The sequence below is a fragment of the Crocodylus porosus genome, unplaced genomic scaffold (genome assembly GCF_001723895.1).
Source record: "Crocodylus porosus isolate Cpor-Errol unplaced genomic scaffold, CroPor_comp1, whole genome shotgun sequence".
Lineage (NCBI taxonomy): Eukaryota > Metazoa > Chordata > Crocodylia > Crocodylidae > Crocodylus > Crocodylus porosus.
The window spans coordinates 17028878-17037907 of NW_017728916.1; the positions used below are offsets into that span (position 1 = coordinate 17028878).

Consider the following 9030-nt stretch of genomic DNA (forward strand, 5'->3'; position numbering starts at 1 on the left):
CACCAGAGCACCACGAGTGCTTGTAAAGCTGTGCCAGGGGTCCGGCAATGACCTCGGCCAATTCCTTTAGAACTCTAGGGTGAAGATTGTCCGGACCGGCTGACTTGAATACATCCAGTCCCTCCAGAAGCTCCCTAACTAGTTCCTTGCTAACCCTTGGCCCAGGTGTGCCTCTCCTGGGGACCAAGAGGGGCCCAGCAGGGAGGTGGCTGTTCTGGTTCCTACTTAGGAAGACGGAGGCAAAGAAATCGTTAAACATGTTAGCTTTGTCGTCTGGTGTGATGACCAAATTTCCCAATGCGTCCTGCAGGGGCCCCACATCACCCAGGACCTTCTTTCTACCCCCTATGTATTTAAAGAAGGACTAGTGTTGGGGTACCCTGCAGAAAGCCCCCACACTGAAGCACCCTCATACCCCAACCAGCCAGGTAAGCATCTACATGTGTTGAGCACTGAAAAAACTCAGCAGCAGGATAGTTTCCTGAAGCCTAATAGGGCCAAGATATTTACCATGCAGTTAATTAAGCAACTCTGCAGTGAACATCTCATCATGACATGCCCACTTCGTAGCAAAATAAGGGAGGCATGATTAATGCAAGGAGTTGGTACCTTGTCCTGGCAGTTTTACTGAGTTGGACTGACTGTTAAAGCAACCAGTCAGTGTATTATATGAGTGACAATAAACCTCTCCAAGCATTCACCACTGAACATAAATTTGAGTTGTTCTTTCTGTGCCATACCTGGACTCCAGATGTGCATCAGGATGAGCACACACATGCAGTACGTGATGCCGCAGACCTTTCTGTTTTGCCACACACTGCAAATGCAGGCATTATCTGAACTGCTACTTACAGGATAAGGGGTTTTCTTGACCCCGGGATATTCCAGGGTCAAAAAAACTCACGCCAAAAAGAAAACCAAAAAAAATAAAAATGGACTGGCACATGCGGCAGCAGCATGTGTTGCCCAAAACTGCAGCCTGGCCCACTAGAGCCACACTCTGGCTGCCAGCCAGGCTCCCTGTTGCAAAAGTACCATAGCTGGAGCTCCCTGAGATAACCAGGACTCCAGGTAAGGCTGCTGGGACCAGCACAGTTGCTGGCTCCGGCCTCCTCTCCCTGACCCGGGGTAACCTGCTGCATGCCAGAGCAGGCATGGCACAGGTGTTCCCTAGTGACAAGCAGCAGTGGCACTAGATGTGCCTCTGCTACTTGTCCCTGGGGAAACACATTCCTGCCTGTGGAGATACATCCCAGAAAGCCACTTGCTAGCACTGGCCCTCTGGAGTGCCCAGACACTGAAAGCCTGAACACCAATAGCAACAGTGAGCAAGATACCCTCACAACACAACAAAAAGTATTTACCCAAAGCAAGGAAGTCAAATTTAAAAGTCCCAGGGTCTATTTCTTACTTTATAGCTTATTAAAGCACCTACACTGTTAGCTATCCATCCCAAACAACTTGAGTTAAACAAGAAAAGTGATAGAGAATAGGCAATTATTTTTCATGTTAACTGACAGATGGGAAAACCCTCTGTTCCACTGCACCTGGATTATTTCCAGTTTTTTCAATACATCGTTAATATCGAGAACAACCTGATAAGAACACAGGATAAAATTCCCCAGGTTTTTAACATTATGATTTATTTTATCATTGAGTTTTTTTACATTATGGAAAACTAAGAAGTGTGTTTCTCTGCCTGTTTTAAAATGTTTTGTATAATGTCAACGTAGAGCTTTATCATATGCCATAAAACAAGTTTTATGTGGCATATATAACATACTTATAATACCCCCTAATTTTTACTTTTCTTTTAATTTTATCAAGATTTGGGCAGGCCCCTTAATGCTGTCTTCTATGATAATGAACTGATATTTTGTATGCACTGATGTACAAAATAAAACTAAAACATTAGCAGTGTCTAAATAAAATTAAACTAAAAATCAAACCAAGCACCACCCAACCAACTATCAATTATATATAAAAGCTAGGGCTGTGTGAAGCTTTGGCTGCTGATTTGATGTAGTGGAGATCTGGCCTGATTTGGCAGCCAAATCTTCAAATCCAGATCGAATCAGGAGACTCTTTAATATCTCTGAATTGAATCAGAACCCTCCGAATTGATTCAGAGAGATTTGATGATTCAGACATAGACAGAGCTTTAAATGCGTTTTCTACATACCTCAAGGTACCAGGAGGCTTGTGAATGCTGAGAAGGTGGGCAGATGAAGTGTCACAGGGGAGTCCCCAGTGTGCTCAGCAGCAGGTACAGAAGTGGACCGGTAGCACTTCCGGTCTACTTCTGGGTCTGAAGAGCACATGGGGGACCCCCCACCTATCCCCTGGCTCAGCAACTGGTGCCTCCTGGGTCTGGGGGGGGGCAGGGCACCTGGGGTCCCCCCCATGGCTGATCACTGAGCAGCAGGGCGCAGGAGGGGTCTACCACCAAGCACATGAGGGAGCCCCCAACGCTTCTGTGGGAAGCTCCATCCGCCCCACCCTCTCAGCATGCATGAGCCACATCTTGTACATTGAGGTATGTAGAAAAACATTCAAAGCTGTGTCTCTGAATCAGCATCAAATTTTCAGATTCAGCCAAATCAAATCAGGACAGCGACCCGAATCAACAAATTGAATCACTGTCTCCTGAATCAGGCCATATCCGAATCAAATACGGCCTGCTTTGCACACCTCTAATAAAAGACTCAAGAAAGAATGAGTATTTCATTGTGTCCTGAACGTCCATGCATTTGTCTCTGTCATAAAGGTTGAAGAACCAATTCCAGAATCCAGGGAAGACACTGAAAGATACTCACGACTCACCCTAAAAGCCACTGTATCTACAGTCTTTTCACTCAGGTAACCCCAACTAATTTCAATTTTTCTGCTATATAACATGGAGAAAGGCTTTCTGCCCACAGGACACAGTTAACACCTTGAATACCACCCACAGGCATACAAGCTGCAGCTCTGTGCATTTACTACACAATTACTGTAAAATGTTTCTACCACCTACTAGATACAATCTATGCAATAGCTACAACTCAGAGCTGGGCAAATAATGGATTTTTTGGTCCTGTTGCTGAAGTGAAAAATTGAAGGTAACAATTCAGCTCACACTGAATCCAAACAGAATTTTTTTGGTGAAACATAAAAACCAAAAATGTTCTCTTGGGTCAACCTGAAATATTTTGATTAAAACATAAGTGTAATGTTTCAATTTGTTTTAGGATTATTTTACTATTTAAAAAAACCTCTCAAAAAAAAAAATTAGGACAATTTTTAAATGAAAGTAAATGTTTAAACATTTAATTTAAAAACTTTAGAACATAGTATGCAAGTATTATTGAAACAAAATGTTATGGTAGCATTACAGTGATGTTGTAACCATGATGGTTCAGGTGTTATATGAGAGAGATGGAATTCTTAGAGTGGTATTTTTATTGGACTAACTGCATACTTGGAACGGAGTTAGACAAGACATTTGTTCACCAGAGCACCCCAAGAGATGACAAGGTTGAACAGTCACAAACTCCTCCATGACCATTTCAGGCCGGATATAAGGAAGAATTTCTTTACTGTCCGAGCCCCCAAGGTCTGGAACAGTCTGCCAGCGGAGGTGGTTCAAGCACCTACTTTGAACACGTTCAAGAGACATTTGGATGTTTATCTTGCTGGGATCCTATGACCCCTGCTAACTTCCTGCCTCTGGGGCAAGGGGCTAGACTCTATTATTTTCCAAGGTCCCTTCCAGCCCTAGTGTCTATGAATCTATGTAAAGCTTCTGAATACAAGACATACTTCTTCAGACCTAAAGAAGAATGTCCTGCATTTGAAAGTTTGCCTAATTCTCTTCAGGTCTGAAGAAGAATGTTTTGCATTTGAAAGCCTGTCGAACTGTATCACCACTATGCAGTTGGTACAGTAATAATCACCCTAAGAAATCTTTACTTTTTGCTGAAACAAAATGCTTCATTTTAGAATTATTGATATTAAATATTCGGGTTATTTTTAAAATACCTTCACCTTTTTTAGCTAACACTCACCATGGTTCACAAGTTCATCATGAATTCAATGTCTGGGTGACCTGCAAATATACGTCATGTACAGACTTTCAGTTTCTCCTAGAGAAGGGCTGCCCTCCCATGAGAAACCATGAATGTACAGATGCTCAAGATATTCTCCCAAAGCAAAAATGGCTACTCCGAGAGAAAAATTACTCCCCAAAAAACAGAATTAAATCACTTTCAGGAGAGTTTCTCCTGAGCAAGTGAACACCTGTACACGTTCTCTTCTGAGAGAAGCCACAGCAGACTCCTCCAGCATCCCAGGGTGCTTTGCCCCCACCCCTCCCTCCTCCTCTCCAGGGAGACAGTGTGCTATTTGCTGGACTCTTCTGCTCTAGCCAAGAAGGAAACATAACATGACCCCTTTCCCAATCCCCACATTTTGCTGCAGGGAGACAGATGGGCTGGGCCACCAATCAGGGGCTGTTCTATGCATGCTGAGATGTGTACACAAGGTCTCCCGAGCAAGATCTGAACAGCAAGTTCTCTTCTCTTAAGGGACTCAGCAATCAAATGTCTGTTCAGGAATCTCTGGGTAAGTCTTTCCACAAGGAGAACAAACCTGGGAAAATTCTCCCAGATAATTTGATTATGTGTACACAGCCATATTTCTCTGTGTAGAGTATACTACTCTATACTGTTGAGTATACTGTTCCAAAAACACCCAACTGACTTTAGGGGTCAGCAACCTACATGACTCATTGAATCCAGCCCTTTGGGCTTTAGTGGCACTGAATGGTGGGGATGTTTCTATGGCATTTGGCAGTGGCCACTTCCCCTGAGCATGGCTAAAGAATTGGTGGTAGTCAGCTTTTCCCATGTGCTGAAGCAGGAAGGAGCGATGGCAGAGAGCATTTCCCTTGTGCTACACTGGGGGGGAAGTAGCAGTGGCAGTGGCAGTGGCATCTGGGTCTTAACACCCTCCCACTTCTGACCTGAGCTGGATCATTCTGGCCTGCAGCCAGAAAAGGCTAAAAAGCCTAAAAAAGGTTGCTGACTGCTTACTAACTCCACTAATTTCAATTGGACTCATCATTCAGATGCATTAAAAAATTACTCAAGGAACTAGCTTCCAGTTCCACTCCTGAGGGACTTTATTCTTGTTAGAGATAACAAATGCAACTTGAAGTTCCATACAGCAAAGATCCTCTTCAGTATAAATATTTACAGGGACAAAGGCCACCCAGCCCACACTACCCTGAGCGCTAAGTTATTCAGCTGTTCCTTCTGCAGTCCAAGCAGCCAGAAAGCCCCAAAGCTGCCCTGTTGGTTTTTATTTTCAGACTCTTCCCATCTCTGTCAAGTTGCCATTCTCTTTCCTTGGCCCTTTTGTTTATTGACATGTTTATTGTCCCCAGCTTCCCTGGGAACCTCCTGGGTCTTGCTTCCCTTCCACACCATCTTCACATGTCAACAGAGCTATTCACTTCTCTGTTGGTGCTGGAAATCATTCCTGTCTCATCCCCCAACTTGGCAGCTCCCTTAATAGGAGGCACTTAGCAAGGACTTTGAACTCTTCTTTTCCTGTGTACTAGCTTTACAGATAAACAGGGTGCATCTATACAAAACAGCTACTGTGCATTTATTACTGCATGGTTATTTAGTATCTGTATTGGCAAATACTAAACAAATGCACAGTAACTGGAGTTACTATGCAGTAGCTCCAGTGAAAGTCTTAAGCGATGCACAGTGCTGCAGCCTAATAATACTGCACAGTAACGTATTAGCACTGTCTGTGCTGTGACATGCTACTATGCAGTATTTTTGTGCTACTCTGCTACTGTACAGTCAGCGTCTCACATAGGCCCACTGAAGCATACAACATTATAACAACATGAACCAATTTAAAACAGAAATACAATAATAAAACACAGTAAGGCACAATTGGCCACTGGCCACAGCAAAGGTAGGGGATTTTTGACTTGTTGGTGTTTGTGCTGACAGCTAGAAAATTGAGAGTTCTGGCTTTGGGATCTTGCTTTTCTGCTCAAGATCATACCAATCAGCACATTCAGAGTCAGAAGGAAATTCTTCTCCTAGATCAGAATGGCAAGGACCCCAGGAGGGTCTGCTCACCTCCACAACATGGGGCACACACCTCTTCCTAGGACACTCTGGGTATCTAGTAATCAATTACTATGATGATAATACAGTGATGGGGGTGGAATTTTATAGGGCATTTCCAGTTTTATGACTTGTGTGTGAGAATTTCAAATAGGAATATTTGCATAACCAGAGGAGCAAGTACTTGATCGAGTCCAAAAGGCCTCGTTCAATCTTTTGTTCCTCAATTGTCTATTTCTTCATTAGGCTAAGGCCCACAGATCCATTATAATGAGATTTTCACAGAAGAGTGTCTATAGTATGAAAGCAATGATTATCCGTAAAATACCTAACAAAAATTAGTGGTGCTTTTTTTTTTTTTTTTTTTTTTTTTTTTACATCTCCTCCATGTGCTCTTGTGTACATGTGCTCTTGGGTAAAGCATGAAGAAATTCTTGTGAAAAAATTGCCCTATGGACCAGATGCTATTATGTTGGATTGGTAACTATATGTACTGATCATCATATGGATACCCAGAAGATATCAATAAAGGAACCACAATTCAATTACAATAGAAGAAACCACAGTCTGCATGAGATTTTTATGGTTCTAGGACTGAATTTCTACACTGACTTAGGGAAGAATATTTCTTGAATTTACTTTGCAAATTAGTGGTTTAACAGTTGCAAAGACCACCTGTCTGAATTTTAAATGTCTGGCTCTTATCCGAGAAATCTTCCAAATTAAAAAAAACCTCATTTGGTTGGAGACAGCAGATATCCGACAGGGTCTTTCATGAATAAGGGGTATAATGTCACTCCCTGCTGGGTTTCAATCTGGGTAGAAAAAAAAAGAATGAGGTTCCAAAGTTGTACTTTGTGATCTTATATGGCAGGATTTTTTTTTACAGGCTGTTGCCCTGAAGAATCATTTAATATTTGGATTTGTATAAAATGTCCTTTACTAAAAGAAGATGTGAACTTTATTCTAAAGAAGTTAATCCTTTTTTGCTTGAACACTTCTATGTATCCTGTAGGAACTCAAAGCAATGTGTTTGTTCCTTGTTTAACATGGTATTGTTTTACAAAAGTCAGTAGAATAAGTTTTGTTTGTTGATTTCTTTTTAGGTTCTAGGATCATTACAGTAATAATCACTTTATCCAGCTAGTGTTGAAGTGATGCTTTAGATATGGTGGCAGATGGAGAATTTCTTTAATAGTCCTTCTCTGTGAAATAGACACAGAAGGCCCAACACTTGATCAATCAAGCCTGAATGCCATAGTCCTATATAACCACTGATTTCTCCTTCTTATCCACTGCATTTCTTGGGAAGCAGTGAAAAAACTAGGAAGGCATATAACAGAAATACTACCCAGTTTGAGAAGTCCTTTGCCTCTTCATACCCTAGGTCCTAAGACACAAAGCCAATGCAGGATACTTCATTTTGTTTCAGATATGCCTAGCAAGGATGGATTTACTGTAAGAAAGGATTAAGTTCTATTCTGTTTATTCCTGCTTCTGCCATATAAATCTCAAATAGGCAAAGCACCTAAGGATAGGAAACTCTGCTACACTCTGGAAAAGGGAAGTTGATTATTTTCCGTTTTTCTCCTTCATTTATCTGTAAAAACATCAGATATATTGATTGTCACATTTAAAATAAGTCTGTTATTTACAGAAGACTCACGATGTTCTAAAACCTGAAAGAGTTGCTGTGTTCCACCTTACAGATGCTGAACCCCTGCTATTTCTTAAATCTATTTCCTCGATTACTTAGGGATCTGACTAAGCTTCTTCTAATATCTCACACTGGTCTCTGACATACTGTTGTTCTCTCCCTCTTTTACTCATGAGCAGGGATCCAGGTTTTCCATTTCCCACAGAAAAACAGAGAAAACCATAGATTTTACCTTTTACTGGAGGCAAACACAGATTTCTCATTTTAGCAGAGAAACCCTTGGATTTTGTAGTTTTGCAATGAGCTCTCTGCAGACTGGCAGAGTTCCAGCCTGCAGGGGGCTGGGATGGAGCAGAAAGAGGGCCCTGTATATGCACATGGCCAGCAGGCAGCCTGAAGAGCAGCTCCCACAGGTAATTTGGGCAGGGGAGGGGTGGGGATTGAGGCCCTCATAGGGAGGGAGGGAAGGAGTTGAGCAGGGCTGGGGCTGGGGCTAGGGCTTCTGCCCAGCCAGGCAGTGCCTGGGGCTTGGGGCCTGGGGCTGCGATGCATGGCTGCAGAGCCCTGGCAGGGAGTGGGATAGGGGTGTGGGTAGCTTGTCCATGGGAAGGAAGGTGGGGCCAGCTCCCCACTGCTGTGCACACTCCCAGGGGACAGGAGAGACCCATGCCCCGCAAATCTGTGCACGGAGAAGGGGCTGCACACTGCCTGCTTCAGGCTCAGGCTCCCACCCTGCTGTCTTCCCCCAGAGCCTCTGCAGCCCAGCGGATGCCGCTACAAAGAACAACAGGGCCATGAAGGAGATTGCTTGCCTCTGCGAGCTCCACACTACCCTGGTGATACATCCCCTTCATGCAACCCTACACCAACACTCCCACTGCAGCTGCAGATGCAGAGGATGCATCACCAGAGCAGCACAAGGCTCGCAATGGCAAGCAGATTCCTGCACAGCCCCACTGTTCTTTGCTGCAGTGGGTCTCACCTGCGTGTTAGAAATAGAATATTGTTAGAAATGCGCAGCTTGCATCTCGCACCTGATAAGAAAAAAATACTGCCAAAGACTTTTTTCTTTCCCAGCCTTGCCACAGCCTCTCTCATGCTAATTGCAGTTTCTCCCCCTCACCTGCCTTAAGTCTTTCTCATGTGGATTGCAGGAGCCAAAATTCAATTATCTGTGTCCTTGAAAGGGGGGGGGGGGAGAGTAAACTTTTGGTGACCTGTTGTAGTTTCTGAGCATGCTTA

The 9030-nt window shown here is 43.4% G+C and overlaps 1 protein-coding gene across 3 annotated transcripts in view; it reads right to left on the reverse strand.

The window, feature by feature from the left end:
• The window catches only part of PCDH11X (protocadherin 11 X-linked), a 1248873-nt gene that overhangs the window by 1088268 nt on the left and 151575 nt on the right, over positions 1-9030 (reverse strand). The window lies entirely within an intron of this gene.